This window comes from Gymnoscopelus microlampas (genome assembly GCF_963454915.1).
Source record: "Gymnoscopelus microlampas genome assembly, chromosome: 7".
Lineage (NCBI taxonomy): Eukaryota > Metazoa > Chordata > Actinopteri > Myctophiformes > Myctophidae > Gymnoscopelus > Gymnoscopelus microlampas.
In genome coordinates, this window is record NC_139944.1 from 44,124,686 (window position 1) to 44,139,522 (window position 14,837).

General features: G+C 42.4%; 1 long non-coding RNA gene across 1 annotated transcript; it reads left to right on the forward strand.

The window, feature by feature from the left end:
• The first annotated feature begins 4,717 nt into the window (after nucleotides 1-4,717).
• On the forward strand, nucleotides 4,718-9,134 carry LOC311048844. The gene is made up of 5 exons (XR_014601123.1): nucleotides 4,718-4,928; nucleotides 5,280-5,347; nucleotides 5,597-5,694; nucleotides 8,466-8,671; nucleotides 8,752-9,134. It is a non-coding gene; the product is annotated as an uncharacterized lncRNA (long non-coding RNA).
• Nucleotides 9,135-14,837: the final 5,703 nt, after the last annotated feature.

Consider the following 14,837-nt stretch of genomic DNA (forward strand, 5'->3'; position numbering starts at 1 on the left):
TACAGCGTGCCCATCCTCTTAAACACCTCCACACTGCAGCCACTCATAGCCCTGGATGAGAGGAGGACATGACAATGGAAGGACAGATAATGTTAGAAGTGGCGAGAGTGGAGAGACCGATAACGTTAAGGTTTTTGTGATACACAGGACGCTCAAAAGTAATGCATTAAGTGTGTTTTCAAACCAGTAGTGCGTTTGCTTTGTTCAGATTCAGAACCAATATGATACAATGTTGCACTTTCCCTTGCAGCAAAAATAGCAGATTGTTGTGAGCTTGTAGAATTGCTAGTTTCACTATTCGTCATACGGTATGACGGTAAGTATGTAGGGCTTAAGTAGTTAACAGAGGACAAAACTTATAAACGAAATACGAGCGAGAAAAGTTGTCTCTCATTGGACTGAATTTTTATTGAAGATATTCAATACTTTGGGAATAAAGGTGTTCAGTTCTGAATAGCAACATGGAGCATTACCAGAATCTTTTAATTTATTTAGAATCTTGTTATAAAGTTTTAGCATGGTGGGTATTCTCCAATGACAACATTCCCAATTTAGTCTCTCATGTGCGATAGTCACTCACGGTTCATATTTGTGCAGAGTGGCCTGCAGCAGGCCCAGGGAGTAGACCAGTCCTGAGGCCAAGCTGAGCTGCTCTCCACGGGATCCCCTCATCGCGGTTCCCTGCAGGGGGTCAACTCCGCCTGCAGGGGAAATGACACACGGACATGTTGGGAACAGGTGGTAAGCAGAGCCTGAGCGATACATCGGTTGGCTGCCGATGTGTCCCAATGTTTTACCACTTTCAACAGAGTGTGCCTATTTGGGCATGTCATTTTAAGTGAACATTAACAAACGTTTTCAAAACAATAACAAAAATAGTCGATCTACAAGCTCACGACACATTGTGAGCTTGTAGATAGGCTACTTCTGAAAATGTATGAACAGGGCTTATGTTGTTAAATACATTAAAATACTTTTTTTTTTACAAAAGATCGGTCAAACATTAGTGGTCTAGGACTCTCCAAAATCAGGATCGAACCCATGTGGCATTGGTCAGACTATTTTTTTCGTTTTTTTGCAGATCACACACACCTTGCAGATGAGCCTTGGAATGAGCAGCAGCACCAGGATACAGTCGTGGTCTCCTCCATGGCGGAGCGGAGCGTCTCAGAGCGGAGCGGAGCGTCTCAGAGCGGAGCGGAGCAGAGCGTCTCAGAGCAGAGCGGAGCGGAGCGTCTCAGAGCGGAGCGGAGCAGAGCGTCTCAGAGCGGAGCAGTCTCAGAGCGGAGCGGAGCAGAGCGGAGCGGAGCAGAGCGTCTCAGAGCAGAGCGGAGCGTCTCAGAGCGGAGCGTCTCAGAGCAGAGCGGAGCGTCTCAGAGCGGAGCGGAGCAGAGCGTCTCAGAGCGGAGCGGAGCAGAGCGGAGCGTCTCAGAGCGGAGCGTCTCAGAGCAGAGCAGTCTCAGAGCGGAGCGGAGCAGAGCGGAGCGGAGCGTCTCAGAGCGGAGCGGAGCAGAGCAGTCTCAGAGCAGAGCAGTCTCAGAGCGGAGCGGAGCAGAGCGGAGCGTCTCAGAGCGGAGCGGAGCAGAGCGTCTCAGAGCAGAGCAGAGCGTCTCAGAGCGGAGCAGAGCGTCTCAGAGCGGAGCGGAGCAGAGCGTCTCAGAGCAGAGCAGTCTCAGATCGGAGCAGAGCAGAGCGTCTCAGAGCGGAGCAGAGCGGAGCGTCTCAGAGCGGAGCGGAGCAGAGCGTCTCAGAGCAGAGCAGTCTCAGAGCAAAGCAGTCTCAGAGCGGAGCGGAGCGTCTCAGAGCGAAGCGGAGCAGAGCGTCTCAGAGCAGAGCGTCTCAGAGCGGAGCAGAGCGTCTCAGAGCGGAGCAGAGCGTCTCAGAGCGTCTCAGAGCAGAGCGTCTCAGAGCGTCTCAGAGCAGAGCGTCTCAGAGCGGAGCAGAGCGTCTCAGAGCAGAGCAGAGCGTCTCAGAGCGTCTCAGAGCAGAGCGTCTCAGAGCGGAGCAGAGCGGAGCAGAGCGTCTCAGAGCAGAGCGTCTCAGAGCGTCTCAGAGCAGAGCGTCTCAGAGCGGAGCGGAGCAGAGCGGATTCTGGTAATGCTCCATGTTGCTATTCAGAACTGAACACCTTTATTCCCAATGTACACATTGAGAGAGACACACACACACACACACACACACACACACACACACAAATGTGTGCATGTTTTAAATGCTAGATGTCAGCCTAGAGGTCCTGTATTGTTGTTACCTGGTAGTATTTGATGGCCTTGGTGAGTGGCTCCACTTGAATGGTCTCATCCAGCTGGTCTTTGTGCAGCAGGTCGATGAAGCAGTCCCGAGAGCGCTTGTGGACGCTCATTTCAGAGTACAGCGTGCCCATCCTCTTAAACACCTCCACACTGCAGCCACTCATAGCCCTGGATGAGAGGAGGACATGACAATGGAAGGACAGATAATGTTAGAAGTGGCGAGAGTGGAGAGACCGATAACGTTAAGGTTTTTGTGATACACAGGACGCTCAAAAGTAATGCATTAAGTGTGTTTTCAAACCAGTAGTGCGTTTGCTTTGTTCAGATTCAGAACCAATATGATACAATGTTGCACTTTCCCTTGCAGCAAAAATAGCAGATTGTTGTGAGCTTGTAGAATTGCTAGTTTCACTATTCGTCATACGGTATGTCGGTAAGTATGTAGGGCTTAAGTAGTTAACAGAGGACAAAACTTATAAACGAAATACGAGCGAGAAAAGTTGTCTCTCATTGGACTGAATTTTTATTGAAGATATTCAATACATTGGGAATAAAGGTGTTCAGTTCTGAATAGCAACATGGAGCATTACCAGAATCTTTTAATTTATTTAGAATCTTGTTATAAAGTTTTAGCATGGTGGGTTTTCTCCAATGACAACATTCCCAATTTAGTCTCTCATGTGCGATAGTCACTCACGGTTCATATTTGTGCAGAGTGGCCTGCAGCAGGCCCAGGGAGTCGACCAGTCCTGAGGCGAAGCTGAGCTGCTCTCCACGGGATCCCCTCATCGCGGTTCCCTGCAGGGGGTCAACTCCGCCTGCAGGGGAAATGACACACGGACATGTTGGGAACAGGTGGTAAGCAGAGCCTGAGCGATACATCGGTTGGCTGCCGATGTGTCCCAATGTTTTACCACTTTCAACAGAGTGTCCCTATTTGGGCATGTCATTTTAAGTGAACATTAACAAACGTTTTCAAAACAATAACAAAAATAGTCGATCTACAAGCTCACGACACATTGTGAGCTTGTAGATAGGCTACTTCTGAAAATGGGCTTATGTTGTTAAATACATTCAAATACTTTTTTTTTTACAAAAGATCGGTCAAACATTAGTGGTCTAGGACTCTCCAAAATCAGGATCGAACCCATGTGGCATTGGTCAGACTATTTTTTTCGTTTTTTTGCAGATCACACACACCTTGCAGATGAGCCTTGGAATGAGCAGCAGCACCAGGATACAGTCGTGGTCTCCTCCATGGCGGAGGAAGGACTCAGGCATGAAGGCGGTGAGGAGGGACACCTGGCGGTTAGCCTGGCCCACCTCCATCTTCCTCAGTTCCATCTCGATGGCCTGGAAGACACACAGTCACGGTTGGGTATAGAAATTAGGAACCATATCCAAACTGCCAGGTACCCATGAAAATGAAGGAATCGGAATTGATAAATATCGTAATAAGTTTAGGATCCAGAAATGATTATCCTAATTTTATGATATGATATTCATTACTCTTCTTAAACTTTTATTAATGTAAAACTTTTAACTAAATGTCCATTGATGCCATTAACAAGAATTATGATCACGTAAGCCTAGTGCTCAGTTAAACTGGATACAACCTTTTCCAATCCATTTCTTTCTAGTATGGCTTGGCTTGAGTTTTGTGGTAGTGGTACCAAAGTGTCACTTTAGACATTTTATTGTCATTGGATTGATTAAAATCCCCATCAACTCCCAATCAGATTCCTATCATTCTGACATTCGTCTCAGCCGTACCTTGGCATAAGCTTTGGTCTCTGCAAACTTTATCTTGAAATCAAACATCTCTGCAGGAGGATGCAGCAGGACCTGCTCAGCTCTCTGTTGGTCTCCTGGTGCACAGGGAAAAGCACACACAGACAGCAGTTAGCAATGTGCATTTACTGACGACCTACTGATAATCATAGCAGCTCACTTCTCATTCCTGTGTGTGTGTGTGTGTGTGTGTGTGTGTGTGTGTGTGTGTGTGTGTGTGTGTGTGTGTGTGTGTGTGTGTGTGTGTGTGTGTGTGTGTGTGTGTGTGTGTGTGTTTATGAATATACTTGAGGGCCGCGTGTCCCCATAAGTATAGTAGAAATTGACCTTGTGAAGGCCATTTTCCTGGACACCACAAGAGAATTTGTTAACAAAGACTTTTAGAGCCAAGGTTACAATTAGGAAAAGATTCAGGTTGGGGTCAGAATTAGGATTTAGAGTTAGGTTCAGGGTTACAAACGGCAAAAAAACTCATGGGGGAAAAAATGCATTTAAAACGAAAATCCATCGTAAAATGTTGCGGTAAGTAAGTATAGTAGTACAACGTGTATGTGTGTAGTGATCTATGCACCTGCAGGCTGGCAGTGAGCTTGTAGCAACTCATAATGTAATAACGGCTCATAATGTAATAATGGTTCATAATGTAATAATTTAAATGTAATAAAAACTCATAATGTAATAATCAGCTCATAATGTAATAAAAGAATTAGCGCATAACGTAATAACAGATTTTTCTATAATGTAATGTGGGAATCTAGGTGACTGGTGCACCCACTGCACCTGACCACCATGACCAGGAAGTATAAAAGCCAGCTCCTCCCAGTAGAGAGCCATTTGTCTCTGCTGTAGGCAGCATGGTTCATGCAGGGAGAAGGAGAACACATGGTAGGCCAAAAACTGAACCTTGTAGATCTGCTACTTTGTGCGACCCTTTTGTTTGTTGTAGCTCATGCTAATGTTTAGCTTATTGTTTGAGCACATGTTACTACTGGCTTTTGTTTGTTTGGTTGCCTATTTTCTGTTGAGCACATGGAGGCTTCCCATGCTCTTTAGCACTTTAATTTAGCCAACAGCATTGTGTTTTATTATCTTTTAATGCATTTATTTATTATTTCAGTTTCTGTTCTGTTCTGTCTGCCCTACCTGGAGACACGGGTAAAGCAGTATCTTATGCATTGCCTTTTTGTGGATTTTAATGTATTTTAGTTTGTAACATCACTGTCTTCTTTTATACAGCAGCTCTGGTGTTGAGGTTGCCCCCTCGCCTTGGCCTTATATTGTGTGCACCGTTACTGCAACACAAAGTAGGTTTTAAGCTGTTTTGTTCTTTTAATGATTTGAATATAATGTTTTATAGTGTGATACTAGGGCTGGCAACTAATGCGTTTTGTTTGTCTCCTTAAAGGGACCACACCGGCCACTGTTTTCCACTGTTAATTTACTCTTTTTGTTTTGTTTGTTTGAGCCATCTAGCCAAGGTACACTGTAGGCATAGGTTTTAACATTTATCCATATTGGCATATTTTAACTTTCTCTCCTCTGTTCTGTTACAGTTTAATTCATGTAACCCTGTTCAAGGCCGGGTCCGCCCTGCTGCACACGGCTCTCCTCTCAGCTTGGGACTGCACTGGGGACCCCTTTGGTTTTATTGGTGTGTATTCATATAACCTGGCACTGCATGTTTTGGATTTGAGTTTTGGATTTATATTGCATGATTTCTTTGAGGCCTGTCCCCTTTTCTTTTCCCCTAGTTATTTTGGTATTCACTGTGTGCACCCGCCCTTCCTTATAATGTGAGAGGTAACTGTTAGATTGCCATTTTAATACTAAATACCTTGCCTTAAATACCTTAATTGTCGTGCTAGTTTGTAATAGACAGTGATGTGTTTTGTAATTTTATGGTAATAAAGTTGTTATATTTTTCCACAAACTGCCTCTAGTAAAATAATTGTTCCTGTTTAAGGGAAGTTGAACAGAATAAGGTTTAAGGGTTCCTCCTGCCCCCTCCACAAGCGGGAGGTGGCGTAGTCGGGCATATTACAGTGGTACTACTCAGTTACTACAGTAATAATGTGTTACATTATAAATCTCACGTGGCCGCTTATAATGTAATAAAAGTTCATAATGTAATAATGTCTCATATTGTTGAGAAAAGTAAAGTGTTACATCATAATAATCATTATCAGTATCATGGTCAGTATCAGTATCATGGTCAGTATCATGGTCAGTATCATGGTCAGTATCATGGTGAGTATCATGGTGAGTATCATGGTCAGTACCATGGTCAGTACCATGGTCAGTACCATGGTCAGTATCAGTATCATGGTCAGTACCATGGTCGGTATCATGGTCAGTATCATGATCAGTATCATGGTCTGTATCATGGTCAGTTTCATGGTCACAATGATACTGGCCATGATGCCGACCATAATTAACCATGATACTGGCCATGATACTGGCCATGATACCGACCATGATACTGGCCTTGATACTGACATTAAACTGACCATGATACTGACACGATACTAACCATGATACGTATATGATACTGACATTATATTGACATGATACTGACCATGATACTGACCATGATACTGACATTAAACTGGCCATGATACTAACCATGATACTGACCATGATACTGACATTAAACTGACCATAATACTGTCATGATACTGACATTAAACTGACCATGATACTGACCATGATGCTGACATTCTACAGACCATGATACGTACATAATACTGACATTATACCGACCATGATACTGACCATCATACTTGCCAGGAAACAACAATTTGAACCGTTATTGTCTCCGCCAGGCCGAAAGGCATGGCTAGAGAGTAAGTTTTACCCCTGTCTGTCCGTCCGTCCGTCCGTGTGTCTGTTAGCCCGGCCGCTGCGAAACTGTGCACACACACTCCCTGGATGCCAAAGCCGAACATCTGCCCCAAAATTTTCAGATTGTCCTGTTATAGCGCCACCAGGAGGCCGATTTGTGCAAAACACATTTTTGGATATCACTCCTACAGATTTTGTCCAAACCTCACGCAAATCGGTACACAGTATCTATATAGTCATGTGATCAACACGGGTCTCTCCGATTTTTATATTCTATCCTGATTGGCTAAGATTGGCTTCCAAAGTTTGCAGGATTGGTTCGTTTTGAACAAAATGCCTCAAATCATCAACGCAGTGTGCGATTGCCGTGAAATTTTGCGCACACCTTCCCACTAGGCCGAGGAAGAAATGGCACCCTTTTCACATTGGCCTGTTATAGCGCCACCAGCAGGTCTAATTTAGCAAAACACATTTTTGGAACAAAATGCCTCAAATCATGAATGCAGTGTCCGATTGAAAGGCCTAAGAAGAAATAGCACCCTTTTCACATTGGCCTATTATAGCGCCACCAGGAGGCCACAATAACCTCCCTGACCTGGCGGAGACCTGTGCTCCGGGGAGCACTTTTTCTGGTTACATTATGCAGTGTTATTACATTATGAGTGGCTACGCAAGATTCTTAATGTAACACATTATTACATTATGGGCTCATGATTTTATTACATTATGAGCTGATTATTACATTATGAGCTTTTATTACATTTAGTTTATTACATTATGAGCTTTTATTACATTTAGTTTATTACATTATGAGCTTTTATTACATTTCGTTTATTACATTATGAGCCGTTATTACATTATGAGTTGCTGTAGCAACTCATAATGTAATAACTGCTCATAATGTAATACATTTACAGTAATAAACCGGGCTAACGGTGCCAGAGATTAGCTGTTCACAGACGGACGGACGGACGGACGGACAGGGGTAAAACATACTCTCTCGCCATGCCTTTCGGCCTGGCGGAGACAATAACGGCTCAAATTGTTGTTTCCTGGCAAGTATGATGGTTAGTATCATGGTCGGTATAATGTCAATATCATGTACGTATCATGGTCTGTAGAATGTCAGTTTCATGGTCAGTATCATGGTCAGTTTAATGTCAGAATCATGGTCAGTATCATGGTCGGTATCATGGCCAGTATCATGGTTAATTATGGTCAGTATCATGGTCAGTATCATGGTGACCATGAAACTGACCATGGTACTGACCATGATACTGATACTGACCATGATACTGACCATGGTACTGACCATGGTACTGATACTGACCATGATACTGACCATGGTATGGACCATGATACTGATACTGACCATGGTACTGACCATGATACTGATACTGACCATGATACTGACCATGGTACTGACCATAATTAACCATGATACTGACCATGGTACTGATACTGACCATGGTACTGGTACTGACCATGGTACTGACCATGGTACTGACCTTGGTACTGACCATGATACTGACCATGATAATGATACTGACCATTTGTGGTATTGCTCTATGACCATACTAGCGGCCAGGCATCAGTGAATCAGGCACGGAAGCAGCTATTCACCTAGAAGGGCAGAACAATTGATGGACTCCCCCCAACACGAGCTGCACTGATTCAACATACAAAGAGGGCAGCCTACCAAGCTGGCCACTGCTGGGGACAGGCGATGGTTGCAGCCCCTGAACTCCCATCCCCAGGTGAATGGGGGTGGAAGAGGAAGGAGACAGGTGAATGCAAATAATTTAATCCACTTCTTTACACTTGTAAACCTGTGATCTGACAATAAAGCTGATTCTAATTTTGACAGGAGGATGGGAAGTGCACTGGACCACACAGAAGCGAGCCTGGCCTGTCGGGAACTCTTCCGCTGTGGTTGCAAAAAGGGATGCAGTGGACAATGCAGATGTGTTAAGACAGCACTTCAGTGTACTGCCCTTTGCTACTGTGGTGGACTGTGCAACTAACATTGTGTAGATTATCTGGCTTTATTGAATAGACCCCTTAACAGACGACGTCACACTGCTAAGAACCAATATGTGCGGAACCAGTATGTGCGCAATGAAACCCATTCTATCAGGTCTCGCTAGGACGCACCTCACTAGCCAACACACAAGAGGGGGTTGGGGTGTATTTGCGCTGGGTGAAACCAGCGCAAATAATTGGTCTATATGCCATTATGCTATGACTCATGAGTACTCTGTCTTTGTTGTGTCTTATAGTCCATTTAAAATAATTATGCAATGCGACTACTAATAAAAGAGTGAAAACAGTGAAGTACTGCATTCTTGACTCTCACGTGTCAGTTTGAAAACATGTAGGCTACTGTACTACATCATTACATATTTTGATGGGTTTACAATTATTGAATTAACTGAATGCCAGATATATGTAGTTAGGTAGTAGCATGTTGTAAATAGTACCACTGTATTCCTCATCCTTGAAAATGTAGGATTAGTCACCAGAATCAAGATCCTAGGTGGTCTAGCACCTGAGTTATTGGTAAAATGACAGCAGGTGGTGGCCATTTTGGAAAATGGCTGCCATAGTTACCACAGGACAAAACTGCGATGGCCCTATAGCCAAAAATGTTCCTTATGGCATGCCCTAACGGTGTGCCAAATGTCATGCTTTTATCGTAAAGTGTACGATTTTTGTTCGAAACGGCCGGACTAATATTGTGTTGAGTTTATTGACGGTTAGCTTGGTTTGTTATCAGTTCATGAAATACAGATTGAAAAGTATTATAAAAAAATGACAAACATCACTGAGTGTTAATTAGGTGTGTAAGCCTATTAGTGATCTGTTTAATGTTTTGTTTCAAATACACTTTCTTTTCTCTTTTTATCCCACGATTTTTGTAACCCATTTTTTTTCACCCAGTGCCAATTGACTAAGCTGTAATCCTGGGCACTACTCTCCCTCTGCCAGCCTGGGGGAGAGCCCCGAACTGAGCTCAATGAGCTTGTAGAACTGCTATTAAAAAATATATGTATTGAATATGTATATTCTTTTAAAGCGAACATTTGTAACTCAAATCTTTGCTTCTAGGCGGGGGTCCCTGGAACAACATGGTCTCCCCTACGTCCGTGTTCAAATACATATCACTTTGGGGGTCCTTGACATGAAAAAGTTTGAGAACCACTGATATAGCATCATTTTTTTAAACAATTTGTACTCCCTCAGAAGCAAAGATTTGAGTTACAAATGTCCACTTAAAAATATATAAATATATATTCAACAATTTGCACATATTTTCACGACAAAGATAGCATATCTACAAGCGCATAGCCAGCCAAGGATATGAAGACTGACAGAGGAATTCCCCCAATCACATGACACCCCTCTACTACTTGCCCCGCCCGTTCTCTGTCTCTGCCACATTCTCTGCTGTGAATCCCTATTCCCACAGAACCAACCTGGCAACCTGCACTGCAGCTGCACTGCAGGAGAGATCACTGAGAGCGACAGAGTCACAGAGCCCAAACAAATTAATACTAATCTAAATACATATGGAAGCCACACAAGACAGCACACACACCTTGCCCATCATCTCAGTCTTGCCAGAGGGCTAAGCGTTCCTTTCTGATAACATTGGTGAGTTGCTACAAACTTTTGTTAGCTACTTCAGCAGCTAAGCAGGTGTTTTGTAGTGATACAAGGACAGGACCATTGCTAAAAATGCATTGCTTGATTTGTTTACCTCTTGTTCAGCATAAGGTATATTGAAGGACTTTGAATGAAGGAAATGTATTTCTGCAACAAAGGAATGTGGTGCTATGGATAATAAGAACAAACTAAACCAGAGTTGAGTTTGCTACTCTTTCTGTAAAGTGTGTTGAAAATGAAAGGTTTGAATTGTACATAGCAAAGGAAGGTATTTGATATGACTGTATTTCATACATTATGGTTAAAAAACACGTCATTATAAGCACTTGAAAAAGGTTAAAAAACGTGTTTCATGAGTTTAAAAACAACTGCTAAAAAAGAAAAAAGACAAGTTCATTAGAATAAGTGATGATGTCGAAGTCATCTGCCTTAATTCATTGTAAAGTAATTATAGTAATGCTGACTGATCGTCAAAGCCATGTTAAAAAGCACTTTCAGTACAGTTTGAATGTTCTATTATTTACATTTGGAGCTTAAGTGAGCTAGTGTTATGATAGCCACCTGTTGTTCTTACACACAGTATGGGAAACTAACAGAGTCTTTTATTTGTTTTTGTACTGTCTTGCCAGTTCTTACGTTGATCTTTGGATCGTAATCAATTCATGATCAGTTCAAGTCTTATATCTTTCGGTGGGGACCGCTACACACAACTTGATGAAATTGTCTGAAAATTCCAATGCACTGCATGATTCTTTGATGCCTCTTATTCCACATGATGAACAAGAAAGGCAAAATGATTGGTTCTCAAAGGTCAATAAATATAAAGATGGATTCATTAAAGATGTTGATGCCTGGTTCTCAGTAGCCAGAGGACCCCCAAGCCAACCTCAGCTAGAGGCTCATGACAGGCCTACTGAAAGGCCCCAGCAGCAGAAGTAAAAGTAAAGCAAGTAAAAGTCTGGAATTCAAAATGTACTCGAGTTAAAAGTACAGAAGTATTGGCATCAAAATGTACTTTTTGCAGAAATGTCCCATTTCAAGTTTTCAAAATGTATAAAAATCTTTTGAAAATAGCAGATCTACAAGCTCACAATGTGTCGCATCGCGATGCATTATGAGCTTGTAGATCAGCTATAACTATTTTCAAAAGGTTTTTATGCATTTGAAAACTTGAAAAGGGACATTCTACATGAGTACTTTTACTTTTGGTACTTTAAGTACATATACTTTGGTACTTTATGCCATTACTTTTTTACTTTTACTCAAGTCAATTTAGAATTCTGGTTTTACTTACGTATTTCTATATTGCAGTATTGATTGTTTTACTTAAGTAAAACATTTGAGTACTTTTTCCACTACTGGTCTATCAGGGGCGTCAATTGGGTATAGCAAGGTATGGCATTATTTTCAATCATACATGCAAGCATTAAAAGGATATGCTGCTTGCTATTTTCCAAATGGAATAGTTACAAGACATGTGCTTCATAAAATAAAATCATGAATGTGATCTATGTCTACAGCATTGATTATTATGTTATTAAATTACTGTAAAATAACTACAAATTCAAATTAGAACAAAATGATGGCTTTCACAAGGTATTATATTCTCCACAACACTTGTATTCCCTCTATCTTGACAAATGGTATATTCCCCGGTTCAGTAGGTCAGCACAGGTTAGAGAGTTAGATCCCAGTCTATTCAGCCAAAACCAAAGCATTTAAAACCCTTGCTGCCATTTCTGTTGTTGTGCCAGGCAAGCATTGTCTGTAAGTGTGACTCTATTGATTATTAACTCCTTAGACCTGTATTAGTTAACTTTGTTGTGTGAAGGTGATTTGGGATGTCTTCTTATGCTTAGATTTACACAACCATGTGGGTTACATAAGTTGTTGTTTGTGTTATTTTTCTTTTGAGAGATTATTGTTTAATGGGATTTGGTACAGTGCCGTGCTGTCTAATTTGTGGTTATGACGGATATGTTGTAACTAATCAACTGCACCACAAATGATCTGTGTTTATTAGTATGGACTATAATAATCTCCCAACTTTATTCTTCTTCTTCTTTCTTTCTAGATAATCTGTATTTTGCCGCGCTACTCCTCCCACAGTTTGTGCCTGAGAGACTGCACAGTATGCTTATTTAGTCTGCCGATCACATAATCACCTCTGTGTCCTGTACAGACCACCATCGAAGGCCGGTCTCTTGATGTGGGACCTGAGACGAGGGCGTGGCTGCACGTCATTGAGCTGGACGTCTAACGATGACACACGAAAGAAAAGGACGCCTGAGTATCACTTCTGTTTGTAATCTTTGTAATATCTGTTTGTTTATGTTTGTAATATATGTTTCATTTTGTTGATTTGCAGTGACCTTTGGAGTTGCATCATGGCGAGGTAACTACACAATCCAAACCGCACACACAAACAGGCACACCGGAAAAAGTGGAGTGGATTCCTGGAGCTATCCCCCCCCCCCCCCCCCCTCCTCTCTCACACAAACACGGTGTACAGCTGGTTGCCTCATTCATTCGTTCGCCACCACGGTAAAGGTCGTGGGGCATTTTTATTTTGTCTTTATTTCATTTTGGTTAACCAAGGTTTCAATACATTTGTGAATAACCTGTTTTGAAGGAACAGTGGGTTGTGAATAGTGACTTTCTGTGAACTGACACTGAACTGCGTGGTATTGGACAAACTGTGGACTGGATTGGGGATTATTTTACAATACAAAGTCAAACTGAGGTTTTTTGTGTCTGTGTATTTCATTCATTCTGTTGTTTATTGAGTTGAAGGTATTCTTTTGTGGGTAATCAATCCCTGGTTTCAGGTTTTAAGGTTCATTTGGTTCTACTAATTGTGCATTTAAATCCTGTGTAAGGTTGGCTTTTGAAAAAGTGTTTTTTTTGTCCAGACTGGACTAAATTCGTGTTAGGCTTTGGCCTAACTGGCACCCCAAACAGTAATATCAAAGCTAAACCGTTACATAAAAAGTGGCACCCCAGATGTTTAAAAGGACCTCAATCTCAAGCAAAAACAACTGAGTTCACAGGTGCAAAACCGGATCATTTTCAACAAACAAAGGAACAAACAAGCAAAACTGTGCAAACAAGCTCAGTGGGAAATAACAATTTTATTTATTCAAACGCGATCAAAAAGGGAACATTTGCAATTTCAAAATGGAAAAGTTTGATGGAAACTTGTGGGTCTTTGATGAAATAGAAACTCAGCACCCGTGTTGGTGTCAAACCCACCACCCTCAAACAAATCATCACCACCACCACCACCCTCAAACAATGTCAACTCAAGCTAACCAGCCTCAAATATATGAACCGGATGGAAATTCACCTGCAGTAAGTGAAATAAATCAGATCAATGAACCGGATGGAAATTCACCTGCAATAAGTGAAATAAATCAGATCAATGAACCGGATGGAAATTCACCTGCAATAAGTGAAATAAATCAGATCAATGAACCGGATGGACATTCAACTGCAATGAGTGAGCATGAACTGGAAATTGAAACGCCATACTGAAGTTCTGAGGGTTGTAAATACTGCTCTGCCCCTATTGTACACAATTTGGAACACACTCAATCATCAGTAGCAACATGCTTGAAAAATCTGGAGACCATGAATACAGAAATATTAACACTACTTCAGTGGCTGGAACTGCTGTTCAAACCACACTACAAACCAGTTCTCCTGTCATACCACCTACTGCACCATCTGGTAAGGCGCATCAACATCTGCAGTCCACGCTACGCACTGGTGGAGGTACACGTCGGGAGAACGTACAAGGTGACCTGCGAGGAGGATTTATGGGCAAATCTCCCATTAAACTCCAATTAACCACCTTTGGACAGCGTGAGGACACCTCAGATCTATTGCGTTATTTGGAAAAGTGCCGTGACTTTCTCGCCATGCAGCCCCTGTTGGATGAGGAACTCATTGTGACACTCAGGAATGTGTTTCATGGCACTGCCAGAGACTAGTGGGATGTAGTAGGCCAGGAGACCAACACCTGGGCGTGTTGGTCTATGAGGACGAATTGGCTGAGAGTTCGAACCCGAGTACAGGGTGAAGACGAAAGCCTTGGACATTTTGCCTATATGTACAGGTCTCTGTGCCAACGTTGGCAGCCTCAGATCAGTGAGGAGGACGTCATTAAACTCATTTTAGAGAATGTGAATCCTAAACTCACAAGCCAGCTGCGAAGCAGTGGAGTGAACACGGTGGATTGCGTTGGTTCGACTTGGACAACAACTAAACAACAACTTTATTTTGACG